Here is a 17,781-nt window from a genome sequence, read left to right on the forward strand (position 1 = left end):
TTGGGGCAGTAACTGCCCATTTGGTTCATAGGTAGGTATTAGGCTATCGGCCCTGGGGCCTATACAAGCCCAGCCAAAAAGGTACCCTGGCTTTTTCCACCCAAGAAAATTATTTTCCTGTGCCACTGTCGAGCAGAGCCAGAGAGGTGATCCCCGGGGTGAATTTCCTATTTCCCATCCAATCATCAAGATTTTTCTTAAAGAGTGCTAATGAGGAGCTTTGTTTGATACAGATAGGTAGTTTATTCCAGAGTATGGGAAGTCTCTGGGACAGGAATCTATCCCTCCGGCATGTTCTGTTTATTGTGGTGACAAGGTTTAGATCCCTAGAGCGTGTAGCTCAGAGGGATTGGGATTTCTTTAAGTGGGGCATGTCCAACAGCTCTGGGTTTGACATAGCTTTGTATGTTAGGCAGAGATCACCTCTGAGTAGGCGATATGCGATGGAGTAAAGCTGGAGTTTTTTGAGACGGTCTGCGTAAGGCATCTGTTTGAGGCTGGTAATCCTCTTTGTGAAGTATTTCTGTGGCCTTTCCAGTTGTTGTAGATGTCTTGTGAGGTACATACCAAAAGGGTCGTTGTACTCTATAATGGGTCTAATATGTGATGAGTAGAGGGGAACAATGACCTATTTTTTTCTGGATGAGAAACCTTTTGTGATGAGGTGTGCCACGTAGAAGGATTTCCTGACTATTGTGGCAATGTGATTATCAAAGGAGAGACTACTGTCCACCTGTGTCCCAAGGTCTTTTATCACACTTTCAGTGTTAAGTATACTACCGCCTATTTTGTAGTTCATGGGTACAGAGTTTTTACCAAAGGGGATGACAATGCACTTTTTGGCATTGAGCTTGAGGCCATGGCTTTGACACCAGACATCTGTCTCAGTGAGGCCCTTTTGTAGGATGTCCACATTGTTAGTAGTTTTGATTATGGCTCCTAGTTTGCAGTCATCTGTGAACTTCATTAGCCAAAGACCTTCTATGTTAGCCTGTACATCAGAGAAGTAGATACTAAACAGGAGAGAACCCAGGACTGAACCCTGTGGTACTCCACTTGTCACTGGTCTGATGTCAGATTTGGAGTCTGCTACTTTTACAGTGTGGGCTCTGTCAGTAAGCCAGTTGGCAACCCATCTTGTGACATAGGGATTTATACCTAGTTTAGTGAGTTTATCTATAATTCCAGAGTCGGGGATGGTGTCGAAAGCCTTGGCAAGATCTAGATAGGCTGTGTGAACCACCTTACCCTTGTCTACGGCTTTGGTGACTGCTTCAAAGAAGTCTATCAGGTTTAGGAGACATGATCTGCCTTTTACAAACCCAAACTGGGTGGGATCCAGAGTTTGGAGATTACCAATGTTTTTATTTATAAGTTCCATGATGATACATTCCATGGCCTTGCAGACCAAGCTCATCAGGCTAATGGGGCGGTAGTTCCCGGGGTCCGTGGTGGCTCCCCCCTTGTGGAGTGGGATATCCGTTGCTGTGCGCCATTCAGCAAGCACAAAGCCTAAGGTGAGGCTATGATTGAACATGGTACTTAGGTGGGGTGCCAGTTCATTCTGTAGTTCATGTAGAACGCAGCTTGGGATGTTGTCTGGTCCCATGGATGCTGTGTTCTTGGCTTTGGAGAGTATGTTTTTTACCTGTGCAGCCATGATTACAGGAACTTTGCATTCTTCCTGTATAGAGATGTGTTCTTTAGGGGGTGAGAGGGGGGTAAAGTTAGCACTGAACCTATCTGCCAGGATGTTGGCAATATCAGTTGGGTCTGTATATTTAGTGCCATTGTGCTGTAACTCAGAGCAGATCTGAGTGTTGCCATTGAGATTCTTGACATAGCTATAGAATGCTTTGTGGTTGTCTTTAGAATCAGTGGTGATTTTGTTTTCATAACTAGTTTCGGAGGATTTTATCAGGGATCGCAGCTTCTTACTGAGGCTGACCAGGGAGGTCCTCCACTCGTGGGATTTTACTCTCTTTTGCAAGAGTTGCTTCCTTCTGTTGTACAGTTTGTTTATGGCAGGAGACCACCAGATTGGCTTCCTTTTTTTGGAGGATAGCGTCTTGGTTCTGTTTGGGATAGCACGATCCATGCACTCATGTAAATACTTATAAAGTGCAATTGTGTAGGATTCAGTAGTCGTAACTGTATTGTCCATCTGCATGGGTGTCATGAAATTCACCACTTCTGTCTTAAGAAGCATGAAGTTGGCTTTGGAGAAATTTTTTACCATGGTTTCTTTAATGGGGGATGGAGGCAGGATGTGGATATCTAGGGTAATTAGCTTATGGTCAGATCGGACCAATGAGGCGTTGACTTCAGGTGTGGAACACCGGTCACTCATATTGGTAATGACTAGATCTAGGATATTGTTGCCCCTGGTGGGGGTGTGAATAAGTTGATCCAGGGAATTGGAGTTTATGAATTCCAGAAAGTGTTGAGCGAAGGAGTTGGTACATGAGTAGTTTTCCCAGTTAATGGTGGGGTAGTTGAAATCACCCATTATTAGGGTGTTTGGTTGAACCCTAATATTTTCCAGTACATCAAGAAAAGAGGAGGAGGAATCCTGGGGCATGGTGGGTGATCTGTAGCAAGCTACAATTTGGATTGCAGTTTTGCCCAGAGTTAGTTGCACTTGGATAACTTCGGCTGCATTATGCTGAGCAACTAGCCTGGAGGTGTGGATATCCTTAATGAATATGGACACACCTCCACCTTTGGTGTTCCGGTCCAGGTTACATTGCCGAAAAGTGTGGTATGAGTTATAGCCTGGTAGTGCAGGGGTGCTCTCTGGAGCCTTGAACCAGGTCTCAGTCACTGCACAGACATCGATGTTCTCCATTTTAAGGATTGCCTCGAGTGAGTGCATTTTGAAATTTAGACTTCTAGCATTGAGTAGCATCACCCTCAGTTTTTGCTTGCCTGTTCCTGTTATGGTGTTGAATTTGTCATTTGAACCTTGCCTAAAAAAGGCACTATAGGGGCGGCAAGAACCTTAGACAGTATCCGGAATCCCAGGGGTGACAGGTGCAGGCCATCTCTGGCAAAGCATCGTGGTCTGTCGACCATGTCATCCCAGGCAGACTGAAACTGGATCCCTTTAGAATGGCACCAGAAGCTTAGCCAATTGTTGAAGTCAATAATTTTGTCCTTGTACTGCGGCATCATTCTGGGTGATGGCAGAATGCTACTCAGGGCTAGGGTCATACCTGCCTGGGCTACAAGATCGGAGAGCTCTTCCATGTCTCTTTTCATGTAGTCCAGGGAGGTACAACTCAGGTCATTCACAGCAACATGGACAATGACAGAGTCATATTTGTACTTGTTGTGGAGTGACCTGAGTGCGTGGGTTATGTGGTGGATCCTGGCACCCGACAGGCAGCTGACAGTAACCTTCTCCTTGTTTAGCCTGGTGAGTGGGACATCAGTGTGCCTGACTATAGAGTCGCCTATGACTAGTGTGTTGGGTACGTTGTTTTGCCTTATTGGCTAAGGTTGAGTGGCACACTGAGTCTGCGGGCTCTGTGTCATTTGGGTTGTGTTGGGGGGGTGGAGGTTGCTTGCATTTCTGCTTTGGAGGTCTCTGTTGCTTGAGCAGATTATTATTGAGAGCCTCCGTGAATGTTTTTGTGTTTCTATGTGTGGATTTTGGTGGTGTAGATTTAGTGAGACTATGTGATGAGTGTGGTGTGGTGCAAGTGTTTACATTCCCCTCTTGACTGTCAAGTTCAGTCTTGATTGGAGAGAGCTTTACATCCAGTTTGGCTAGATAAGTGCATCTCCCACAGGTTGTAGTGTTGGGTGGTAGGAGGAGAGGGCTGTCTGTGTACATGAGGCAATTTCTACATTGCCCCAAGATGAACAGATTCATCAGATAGACAGGAGAGAACACTGGAAGCTGACCCTTGGACATGCCTGAATAAAAAAAATATTTTCCTCTAGATAAGTGAGGAAAGTGAGTACAAGAGCTGTTTTTCTCTAAGCAAGTGAGGAAAGTAAGTACCAAAACTGTTTTCCTCTAGATAATGAGGAAGGTTGAGTGCTGTAGTAATTAGTAGGTTATTTAGTGCTTACAAGATCTGAGCAAGTGCTGATCACGAATAAGCAAATTCAAGTGCTAAAAGTAAGAATCTGTATCTGGACTAAACTAGTTACAGAAAAGGGGGGAAACAAGTGCAAATGTGGGCTTTTAAATCAGAAAGTTGAGAGAGATGGAAAAACTGCCCAAACGGCCAATAACTACAATTTCTGGGCCAGAACCACTCCTTATGTGGTAGATAGGTTACCTAGTGCTTACCACTCCCACTGATAAGCTAGAAGGCTTCCCTCCAACACAGAAAGCTTGGGGGGCTCAGAAGCTTACATACAGTCTTGGATACAGCAAATCTGAATCTGGACTACACTAGTTACAGGAAAGGTATTTATATATATATATATATATATATATATATATATATATATATATATATATATATATATATATATACAGAAGAGTAGCTAAAACAGCAGTCAAAACAATTCAAATGCAGTGCAAGCTAGCACACTTGAGTATGTAGCAATGTTAGACCAAATAGTTTAAAAATGCAATTAAATTAAAAATGACTAAAATCAATGCAGAAGGAGTCTATTAGGTAGAATGAGATAAAGAGATGGGACTGGGGGCAGTGTCCCGGATCAAATCTACAGTGGGGGCGGGCAACTGCAAAAACCTCCAAATTTAAACAACACAGGAATAGGGAGGGTGGGTATGAGAAAACCAACACTTTCAGCAGAAATCTGAAAAACTATACAGTGAAGCAAAAATAACAGTGCACAACTCTGAAGTCAGCCAGCAATGATATAAAATTAATCAAACAACAATTACCAGTACACAACTCTGAAGTGCCAGGAAAATATACTCAGCTCAGTATATCTCCAGATAGTTTGAAGAGCACTCTGTCAGGACACAGGAAGGCTCCAGCAATGATATGCAGACTTTTTTACTAAGAGGGTCTAACTTTATGCATGTAATCCTTGAGATGGTCAGATAACACACAGGATGTAAAACCAGTTATACCAACTTAAGACACAGAGAAATAGGGGGAGGGGGGAAAAACACCTTCAGCAGAGATCTGAAAAACTATATAGTGAAGCAAAAATAACAGTGCACAACTCTGAAGTCAGCCAGCAATTATATAAAATTAGTCAAACAACAATTACCAGTACACAACTCTGAAGTGCCAGAAAAATATACTCAGCTCTGTATATCCCCAGATAGTTTGGAGAGCACTCTTTCAGGACACAGGAAGGCTCCAGCAATGATATGATATGGCATTTCTTAGTTCATCCATGAAGCTACAGAGGACTTCCCACAGTAGTCGTGCTAGGTGATGATTATGCACTGCAGGATTGCACATCAGGTTAACACAGATGGCACTCACCATTTCCAAGATGACCACGCTGTGCACACTGTCCAAGCTTACCTTCATACGTGGCTATCATGGATGTGCCTGATGCTAATCTGGCTCCACTGTGGGCACATCCCCACTAGGCAAGCTACTCAGGGTCCTGCAGTTTAACACTGGCCCAGTCGCACAGAGTCTTACATGCATAAACACAGCATACTGCATGCCATCATTCTGCTGGAATACAGCAGCAGGAACCACATCAATATCCTTGTACATGCACCCAACATGCTATACCACTCCCTGGCCAGGCTGCCTCCAGTCCTGGCAAAGTAAGGCCACACCCAGCCAGTATCCAAGCAAGGAAGCTCCACCCCATCAGTAGAAGAAGTAATACCCGACACCCTACAACATCCAAGTCATGTGCGTGGGTTCCGCAGACACCATCCATCACCCTCTACCTATGTTAGCACTGCTGCCCTTTGCCACTGTACTCCCCAGTATGTGCAAATGATGATGACTGTGCCCTGTCCAACCCTCTGGCTAATGTGGTTATAGTAATATCTGATGTACAATGTGGCCAGGCAATGCACTATAATGCAAAGCCTGGGTGCACTTATACATGGATCATTTTATTCTGTGTTCTCCATCATGGTCAATAGTTTTGGTGCAGATACCAACTCTTTGCTAGTGCCAATATATGTCGTACATGCAGCAGCCATTTCCTCTGATGACTTCACCCAACTCCTTCACTGCTGCTGTCACACACCTGTCTGGCATTACTATGATGTTCTCATTTTGTAACTACTTCCATAGCACCATATTGTGCAAAATGACACAGACCGTAGATGTTTTACTGTAGGGCTCTGAGCCATAATGCAATCTACCACCAGATGTGTCCAAGCAGTAAAAGTGAGCGTTCATAAATCAGAACACATGATCAATGGCGTTTCATGTCTGTAATAGTACTGTGTTGTATGCCAGCTCTGGTATGATCATGGGGCTGTAGATGAAGTTATCAGACATGGTTCCAAGTTATATCCAGTATCACCTGCAACAGATAACAGCATACACCATTAAGAGTGACCTGCTTCCTACAGGCATGGGAACTGTGTATCCAAGATACTGTGGCTGGCAGTATGTGCATCTGCACCTACCCAATGGGTAACCTTGTGAAAAGTCACCCACACATGTGCCAGATGTGGGAATCATGGGGAGAAACACAATCACAGGAAACAGCAATGCTAACATAGCTGTGATGGTTGTGGGAGGTGGTCATAATAACCATAAGCACAGCTACAAGGTTACGGAGTGTCAAGAATCACATGCTTCTGGGTCAGATGGATCAGGGTGAAGCTTCTATGTTGTGAACACTGAAAGTGTATAGCAGGTGGCTCCTCTGTGTCAGGATTGGATCATCCTGTGTAATTGATAGCATATCACTTTGAATGTGTATGGGAACCCTGATGGAGGCAGTAGATGGTCTGTGGCCATGACCCCCCCCCCCCAGGGTGGCATGGAATTGCAGGAACCATACTGTCTGGCCTGTTGGGATGTCCACACATTGCAGGCAGTTGAATGTCAGCTATCCCTAGGGGTAGAGGCAGCCATGAACAGTACTGACAGTGATGCAGTCCTAGCCACAGTGTGTGCTGTCAGTGAACACCTATTTTGTGACCATGTACCATACACACAGCAGCTTGTACTATCATAGTGGAAATTGCCAGAATCCTTAAGGATGCAGGCCTGGATATTAATGCAGTCACCACTGACCTAAACAGGCATGTCTGTTCTAGACCCTTATATGCCATGTCATCCTGCACATGCAGCAAGATGTCATACAGTCACTGCAGAAGTTGCAGGTCCTCAAACATGCCACACAGCAGACTCATCATCACCAGCATGGTGTGTGTAGTGCCCATCTCTGCCTGCATTACTGATCTGCACAAATGCTGATTGATGCCAAGAGTGACATCCAGGTCAAAGAATGCCTTGGAATCACGGCAGCAACAATCGAATACATTCCTCTCCCCCATAGTGAGTGCATGCATCTAACCAATGGTTTCAGCAATATCAACCTGTCTCTCTTTGTTGGCCACAGACATGTCTGTTACTATGCTGTCACCATTCACACCATGTGCCATATTTCAAGCAGCAATGGACATAGTACCATTTCCAGCAGTCTTACAGCATTTTGCTAACAGTGTGACAAGAGATTCTATACAGGAGGTGGGGTGGCTATTGTGCGGTCATTATAATGTCAACCTTTTCAACAGTATGACTGCAATACAACATGCTCTTGTACTGTGTATAATGAAAGGACCCCGCACCCAAAAAAATCAGTTTTCATCTGATCTCATCTCCCAAGGTGGTATGTTCCATTTATGACCTACTCTAAAATGAAATAAATCTCTACCTAATTTCATATTCATATTTTCTAAACGTACTAAAAACTGATTATTTCTTGTTGAAATATTAAGTCATAATATTTAGACACAAGTGCATTCCCATTTCTTGGCAATTAAAACATTCATATACTAAATTTAAATCACCTGTATTAATGTTACACCATGCTGAAAACAAATTAAATAGCCTTAATCCCACTTTTTAGTCCATATTTTTACCCCCAGGTTTTCCTGGTAAGATATTTTTATACTGTCTCTAGTTTTTTTAATATCTGATTTGAAAACATGCAAAATCCAACATTGAACACAAATCAATAACTGATTTTATTAAAGATTTATACAGTAGTCCCAGTACACTAAAGTCCCCAAGGCATATTGTTCTTAAAATAGTTTTTATTGTAGAATTACATTGCATGGCCTCCAAATTCCATTCTTTTATTTACCAAAATCCCCAAATATTTGAACTCCTCAGACACCCATGTATGATGAAATTATATGTGTATGCAGCATTCCTATAACCCAATGCAGTATTTTACATGTTGTATTATTAAACTCATCTCCATAAGAGTTTTCACATTCATATAGTTTATCCAAATAATTTTGTGTCCATACGGCTCCTGCCTGACTTTGTCTTCATTTTTTGTTACAAAAACAAAAAAGAATCACTGTTCCGAAAACCAACCAAACCGTACTAAAACCAGAACAGATCTGTTCTGGTTTTAGTACTGTTCATTTTTTGTTAGTTTGTCTGCCTTTGCTACATTCCATATTTTCTTCCTTTCTAGGCATGCTACTTCCTATCTTCCCCACGACTCTTCTTTAAAAAAAATAATGGAACATGGGAACCTGTTTCAGTAAAAAAAATGCTGTCTTCTTCTTCCTCCTCTTCACCCCCCAAAACCATCTTCCCTTCTGTGTATCTTTGCTTACATTTCTGTTTCCTGTCTCACCCTTCTGACCCATCTCAGTGAACAACTGTTGATATGTTTCTGTGTTGGTTCTTTTTGTAGTCTGTTTACAGTTTTATGAGGCACTTCAATGCTCATGTGAACATGCATAGTGTTGGGCATTCCACCTTATTGTGCTTATCATATTGGTTATGTGACCACAGACAGCGCAGCCACTGCAGTAACATTCTACCTCCTATTACCATTGCTGCTATCATTTAACATACAGCCCTTGCCACGGTTTGCCAGAACCGCCAGCCTTGATACATGTCAAAGCAGCATTGGGCCACGTAGCGTTAAACCTTCTGAGACATTTAGGAGTGTTGCTGCATTACACATTTTTTTGAATATCCCCCAGGATATTTCAGTATATTTCTTCTTTGATCTGTCTTTGTTTCTGTAGTTTGGTTCATACTGTGTAAGGGAATGCAAATATTTCAGTACTAATATTTACTAATGGCTAAAAGTCTATGTCCTGTATTTTTTTTCTGTTATGCCTTTGCTAGTGTTTTACAATCTGCAGGTATATTTTCTTCATGAGATATACCTGTTTTAATATGCTCTCAGTGCTATGTTGGTTGATGTTTCAAGATGTCATTTTTAGTTTATGCTCCTTTGGAAAGCTGTATAGGAGCACATGTAACATCTTCATTAGCATTTTAAGTTAAGAGATACTGATTTCATTTCTGCATACATCCATTTAGTGTGGTAGCTTTTTGTTTTCAGTTTATAATATTCACCTGTTTCATTACTTTATTGCTGTAGGCATTATGGTTTTTTCACTTTAATAGTAGATGTTTCAAGGCCTGGTACACATAATATTCTAAGAAAATTGCTTGATGGAATTTGCAATGAGTATTAATTGTATACTGTCTATTTTACTGTAAATATTAGTATGCATAATTAATTTTCAGATGGTTGTGTGAATTTATTATAAAAACGAATATGCAGTCACAGCCTGTGCAATTAGTCTGTATGAGTGAAAATTACATGTCATTTTCTCTCCATTTATGTATTTGTTTCATTCACTGAAAGTGATAACATGTTTATTTCAACAGATAGTCTTTTCCCTTTTATAGAAAACGAGGTGGTTATCTAGGACTGAAACAGTGTAGGTAATTATACGGGAAATTTAACTGAACAACATAACATATTAACTTCACTCCATCTACATCATACCAGCAAATCTAGACACCAACAACTGACAATACACCAAACAGAAAAAAAAAATCCACGGCTGGTATGATTACTGTCACTGAATAATGACTCCGCAGTGAATAAACCTGACCAACTATTCTCACCTCAATGAATTCATGAAACTATCACTCCTGCTGCTTAGGTCCACTTCACATAGCACTCTATTAGTATGTAAAGGAAGTTGAAACAAAGTGTGCAGGCCACATAAACACACAAATGCACTCACAAGTAAGACTTACTGCTGTGCGAATAAGTAAATAACATTTCAAAAGAAGTATAATAACAAATACAAGGAAGTAAACATAAGGTGAAACAGAATAAAAAATAAAGAAGCTAGCATGCACCTTGTCATTACACATGTACAGCTGAAGGTGTAACCTGCCAGTTTCCCAGAAGTACTGTATGAATAATCATAGTCCTCTAACAGAAAAGTCACAACATACTCATGATGCTTGGATCACTAAAAATGAAGATTGCCCTCCACCAACACATATAAACACAGTGTATACATTACACTTGTAATGATGCTCATGGCATGTACCACATATAGGAACGTGTTGGAAGGAAATGTAAGTAATAAGGCTGAGTCACTTATGTTATTATTTATGTACCATTTTTACTCACTGAAGTTATCAAGCATATTGTATAACCAGCCATTATGCTTGTCCCATTTATTTTGTTCTAACATTTCAACTTAAAAATATGTGCTGTACTATGGATCACCAAACTGCAAATCTGCAAGCATCAGAAAAGCTGAAAAATAGAAGGGCAAAAAAGTTAACCAAGCATTTTTTACATGGAGACAAGTCCCTCTGCACCCCCTGGGCTTATATATACCAACTCCATGATTGCACCAACTGAAAGAAGGGAGAAATCTCCCAAAACGAGGGAATCATTGCTGATGCATACTTTGAAATCATGCTAGCAATAATTTCCTATGGAAAACAGCAACTGATGTTATGTTCCTGAGAACCTTTTTCTTTTGGCAAATGACACTTCAGGGATTTCACTTTAACCACCTGCAAGAAAACCAAAAACAAGTCTTCAAAATCTGATAAGCCAAGCACTAAGTAATTACATTCAGCTATAGCAGTTTTTTTATATTTTTTTTACTAAATGATTCCTATTAGTGGCTGGTCACTGCGATTATCATGGGATCTATGCACCAAAATCCTGCAACTGCTATCAGCAGGGGGCCAAGAACTCTAAGGTAAGCTGATTACAGGGGTAGTGACAAGTTCCACCTTCACAAAATAGGGTTCCAGCAGATGTTACACATGCCTGCATACATCTGCAAATTTTACATCTGGCCTTCTACATCTTGGCTTTTGGGGTAAAATGTAATAGAAAAATATTCATAATCAAAAGTGTGCTAACACCACAAACTCACCAACATCAAGGTTCTCCAGAACAGCAACTCAAGGATGTCCTTACTACATGGGTCTAAATATGGGTTCCACAAAACAGTTAATCTCTGAAGAAGTTAGAAGTACCCAGTGAAGGGTTAGCATAAGTAAATACACAAGCCATGCAAGGTAAAACAAAAACATTAGACCAGGTGGTCCAGAGAGAAGGGGTGGGGGACAGGCTTTGAACCACTAAGGACATCCACAAAAGGGACTGTAAAAATCAGTCACATATTTACACTTTCTAATATTTCTGTTTTGTTAAGTAAAACAAAACAGTGATATCAAATGGGTCTATATTAGATATTCGAACGCTTAAAAGTTTGAATCTCTAAAGAACGAACTTTAGTGATTGAACACTTAAAAGTTTGAATATCTATAAAAAGAATATTTAAAAATAAAAGAAAAAGTAAAGGGTTTGCCCTCCTGCTTACACTATTTAGTTTTTCTTTTTTTATTTATTTATTTTTAATTTTTATGTATATTCGAACATGTAAGCATTCGATCACTAAAGTTCGTTCTTTAGTGATTCTAACCTTTAAGCATTCGAATATCTAATATAGACCCATATCAAATACTACGGCTGCTTACAGAACTATTTACTGAAAATGCTGAATAATTTGCTTTGCATATCTGATTTTCAGTTACAAAATAATAAAACATTAAAACTTATGTAAGTTTGAAATTTTAAAATTTTTAATTAAAATGTTAAATGGATAAGCAACACCTTTTCTGAAATGTGCTGACTGAAGTCTATCATCCAAGACAAAAGGACACATACAAGAATATAGTATCACTATACTCGGTATCCTACAGACTGACATGTGACCTGTATCTGGCATGCAAAGCATCCTCTGACCCATGGATTTATTGCATGTCAGGAAGCCAAATGGTATCAGAAATACTCAGTCTAGGAATCTAAACCTCTTCTGCAACATCAACAGAACAGTTTGGAGAGACAGGTATATCTCACAGAGGATACTGCCTCCCCAGCTACATAAAACAAAGTTCATCCTGGTCCATTTTCAAGTGTAACTTAGACCCATGGAAGGAAAACAGAAAATTTACCCCAGGACTACCCCCATTCTACTAATGGACAGAGGCATGCTTTATCACATGCATGGGTCCCCTCAAATTATCTGTGGTATGATCCCAGTATTCTCTTTATGGGTAAAATATAATTATTAACCATTGGATGGGTAAGACCAGTCTTTAACCAAATGGGATAGGTTATTTCAAGCACAAAAAGGGAGTCTGGTAAGGCTTAAAATAGCTTGTAAGGGCAGTTAGCAGAGTACTTACCCAGGAACCTATGAACCTACAAAAAGTACTCACTTCAGTTCAGTGCTAAACCCTTTTTGAAAGCTAGTATCTACACAGTCATAGGTTTTATTCAGTATTAGCTAAAATGTATGAAGTTGATGTAGAGTTTACATTTGTATACAGACATTTTTTTTTGTCTGTTAAAAGGTAGCATATTAAACAACAATGTACTTATCATAATATAGCAGTAACTAATGAATATTTAAATAATATAACTCTGTTCTCTAAATCTATTCAACTATTATTTACTATTGCATATAAATGTGTGTGTGTGTGTGTGTGTGTGTGTGTGTGTGTGTGTGTGTGTGTGTGTGTGTGTGTGTGTGTGTGTGCGTGTGTGTGTGTGTGCACATGTGTTTCAGTGCCTATGTGCATGCATTCATATAACCTACAGTAATATTTATTTTGCTGAAAGACTAGACTGCATTTCTATGATATGGTAGTATAACAGTAATGATAAAATCTGTAAAGTAGAAATAAAGATTAATGAAATCCTAGCAAAACAAACAGCATGAAGCTAAGCATGTCTTGTTTGATTGTTCCATAACTGCTGAAAAAAATAATTTGATACTGATGGTGAATTTTTTGGAATTGAAGATACAGAAGATGAGGAAAATAAAGCACGCGTGAGCTCTGTATCTAATTCATAAGTTAATAAATAAGGTATGAAGAGATGAGGAAGATGGACAGAAGAAATATCAACTACATTAAACCAAAATTCTTTGTGATTTAACAACCGAAGAAATCTTAATTAGTAATAAATTAGATTTTACTACAGATAGAAGACAGAAATAATGAACGTTCAAAAAATATATTACAGAGGAAAAATGCAAAGGTGGTATTATATGAAATAAAGTTAAAAGAGAGAAAAAAATTATAAGCAAGACTTGGGGAAAGGAAAATGATAATGTTCAAATACATTTACAATATCAACTTAAATTTTAAGTTAAAAATATTAAAATGGCTTTGGGAAAGCTTAAGTGTATAAATGGTATAAGAAAATAAATTGTAACTATTTATCACAGCTATTGACAAGAAACTTTTTAAAATGTTATGGAGAAAAGAAGTGGTGTAGCTGAAAAGTTCAGAGGAATGTTATGGATTTCATGATTTACAAAAGTTTAGTCTTATCGATGTGTGACATATTATCATTATAAGGCCTCAGAGGACTTTGCTAATAGATATGAGCAATGGGAGGGGCCTGTTAAGTATACCTTTAATTTATACTTATAATAATGTAATAGAGTGATTTTATTTGTAGAATTTAAAATATGTAAACACCCGGTGCTTCCAGACCCAGTCTGCAGCCTTGATTTTCTAATTTGAAAACCCCCTCAAAATATCTCAATAAAACGAATCTCCTGCCTGAAAGAAGCTATCCTGAAACACATGACCCACAACTAATCTACCTGAAGTCCGATCTACAATTGCCAAAGGTTAATACCTTAAACTGCACTGTAATACTATGTACTGTAAACTGCTGCCCTGGGTCTAAAGCTACCTTTAGTTTGTCTCCACAGTAATTTGGCTACCTCTATGATTTTAATTAATCTACCTTGCCCCTAACATTATTTCTTAGCTTAAAAATAATCCCTGAATATTGTAGTTTTACCCTGCTCTCCCACACATAGCCCTAAAGATTATACTTTGTGCCCATAACCTACAGTTTAAAAGAAAATATAGCTAAAATTCATTTCAAACTTTAGCCAGTTAACACTACATACTTACCAAAGCCTAAGGAAACTGGTAATGTATTCTGGCCTGACCTACATTTACTGGTAGTTTTCCACATACCCTCTGCTGAGGGTTTTTTCTGACCTGCTCCGTTCGCCCTTCGGGCTCACTCGTCTCCCTTACCCTACCCCCAAATTCCACCCACCCCCTACTACCTGTACTTTTATCTATCCCTAACTCCTCCCACCACTAACCCTACCCATTAATCATTTATCTCGCTCTAATTACACCACACCCCCTTACACATACTAAACTACAATATGACACACCCCACCCAACACCTGCAATGCATAGCATTACTAACTTTCCTAACCACCCTCTCATACCTAACACAACTCACCCATCCCTCCTATAACCCACCCTTACACTGCACATCCATAACCCAACAACTCGCCCTACCCTCTTTCTCTTCAATACCTCCCAAACTCTATTCCATCTTCATCACCTTATTCTTTAAACTAAAAATCCTCTCAACCCTTGCCACACCTACTTATCACCACCACTCACAAAATAACAAATACATCTTCCATTTATACCTTAAACCTCATTCTATTACTACACATATAAATCATCTACTAGGCCTACTCTTCCTCTCTCTGTCTGGTGATATTCACCCCAACCCTGGCCCCAACAACTCCACACCTAACCATACACCTACACATATCCTCACTCCTCATTCCATCCACTTCACTACACTAAATGCACAAAGTGTATGTAACAAAATCCCCAGTCTCCATGCTTGGATCTTACATAATCACCCTGATATCATAGCCATCTCAGAAACCTGGCTCAAGCCTAACATAAAAGACTCAGAAATACTGCCCCCGGCTATTAAATTATACGCAATGGTAGACCCACCAAAAAAGGAGGTGGTGTAGCCATCATCTACTCCACCTCTTACACAGTCACACCTTTTACCAAGCCCATTCCAAATTTCTCCACTTCAGAAATAACAATAGCCCGCCTAAAGATCAATAACCATAAATCCATATGCATAGCAGCCATATATACCCCCCCCCCCCCAGCAATAACAATATTCCAGTACTAGAAGATATACTTTCTTGGTTCTCTTCCAATACTAAAAATGAAACCTTTATTCTTGGTGACATAAATATCAACTGGGCAAATATCATTTCTCAACCCCCTTCCCAAGCAATCAACCTCTTTAATTTCTGCCAAATCATTCAATCATGGAGACTCAGGTATCATCCTAGACTGGATTTTAGTATCTCACCCTAATAACATCTCCGCTTCAGGTATCCTTCATGACCCTATTAGTGACCACATGCCCACCTTCACCATCCGCCACCCATCTCATACCCATAAACAACACCACTACATTCAAACTCATAACCTCTCTAATTTCAACCCATACATTTTCACTAACTGTCTAGACAAAACAGACTGGTCTCTCCTAAGAACCCTACCCCTTGACAATGCTATTACCCATTTTAACAAAACCGTCTTGAACTTACTAAACAGCCTCGCTCCACTCAGAACCAAAAGGGTCAAGTCACATATTTGTCCCTGGTTATCAAAAGAGACCAAACAAACCATGTTCCAATGAGACAAACAATGGAAACAATACCATAAATGTAAACTACCTAATATTCTAATAGAATTTAAACAACTCTGGAATACCGTAAAAAACTAATCACCAAAGATCGGAAATCATACTATACCAAGCTTCAATCTGAGCACCCCAACAACCCAAAAAAGTTCTGGAATACAGTCTCCTCTCTCCTTAACACTAGAGACAAAGCTAACTCTTGCCCTAACCCCAACTTCTCTAACCCTGACATTGCTTCCTCTTTCAACAACTTCTTTGTAAACTGTATAGCTAAACCTACCACCTCCTTTGCTCACCCACCACCTAACTCTCCTGCACAGGCACCCCTCCTTGCCACCAATACTGACCTTCCCACCTTAAACCTCCACCCCATCCCTACAAGCACCATAAAAAACTATTACTCCAGCTAAAACCCTGTAGTACTGCCCCTGATAATCTACTACCTCTATACCTCAAACTAGCAGCTAACAGCATAGCCATGCCAGTTTCCATACTTATCAACAGATGTATCCAAGAGTCCCACGTCCCTTCTATATGGAAACAGCATTCATCATTCCTCTCCACAAAGGTGGCAAGAACAATGACACCACTAATTTCAGGCCCATCACCATCCTCTTCCCATTATCAAAAATCCTGGAAAAATGCATCCACTTACAACTGATGACACATCTGACACACAATAACCTCCTTACCCCAACTCAACATAGCTTCCGTCCAGGCCATAGCAAATCACTGCCCTTCTATCCTTCCTGGAATGCATAAACCAGGCCCGTGACTCTGGCAAGTTAGTATCTACCCTATTCCTGGATCTATCCAAATCTTTTGACACCATATCCCACCCTATCCTCCTATCTCAATTATCCTCTCTCAACCTATCCCCCTCCTCTGTAGCCTGGTTCTCTAGCTACTTCTCCAATAGACACCAAGCTGTAAAATGGAAATCTTCTATTTCCACATTCCTTCCTACCCCCACAGGCATCCCCCAAGGATCTGTTCTTGGCCCCCTACTCTTTGACATATTTATAAACAACTATCACCATTCCATCCCTGATACCTCTCTAATTCAGTATACAGATGATTCCACAATCATCTGCACTGCTGACTCCCCTTCAGACTTACAGTTAAAAAGACAATCAGCTTTTACCAAAACAGAAACCTGGATGCAAAGCCATCACCTAGCCCTAAATGCTACCAAAACTAAGCTAATGATTTTTGCTCCCTCCAGAGCCACCACATTCAATAAACCCTCTTTTTCTATACTAAGTCAAGATAATACTCCTATTGAAATTGTTTTATATACTAAGTTACTAGGTGTCATCATCGATGAACACATAAAATTTGACATCCATATTAATACTGCCATCAAAAAAAAAACATCAAAAACTAGGTCTCCTATACCGACATCACCATTTCCTCACCCCCACTACCAGAAAAGCCCTTGCTTCCTCTTACCTCCTCCCCTCCCTGCTATATGGTGCCCTTCTGTTCAATAACATTCAGCTTGGATTACAGTCCAAATTTACAAGCCTGCTACAATAAAATATGCAAATTCACCACATACTCCAAAACCTCATCTCTTCAACCCCTAAATTGGCTAGAACTGCCTAACTACCTAAAGTTCATACAGCTAACTACCGCCCACAAACTTATCTTCAAGCCTTCTAGCTGCCCTTCCCTCTCCACCTCCTTAACCCCTTATATCCCAAATCACCCACTAAGATCAAAAAGCCAAAACCTCCTTCAAGTACATAAACTATTACGACCTCCCGGCCAATTCCTGCTTTCTTACTCCCTATCCAAACCTTGGAA

The sequence above is a fragment of the Protopterus annectens genome, chromosome 14.part0 (assembly GCF_019279795.1).
Source record: "Protopterus annectens isolate FY-2018-M chromosome 14.part0, PAN1.0, whole genome shotgun sequence".
Classification (NCBI taxonomy): Eukaryota; Metazoa; Chordata; order Ceratodontiformes; family Protopteridae; genus Protopterus; species Protopterus annectens.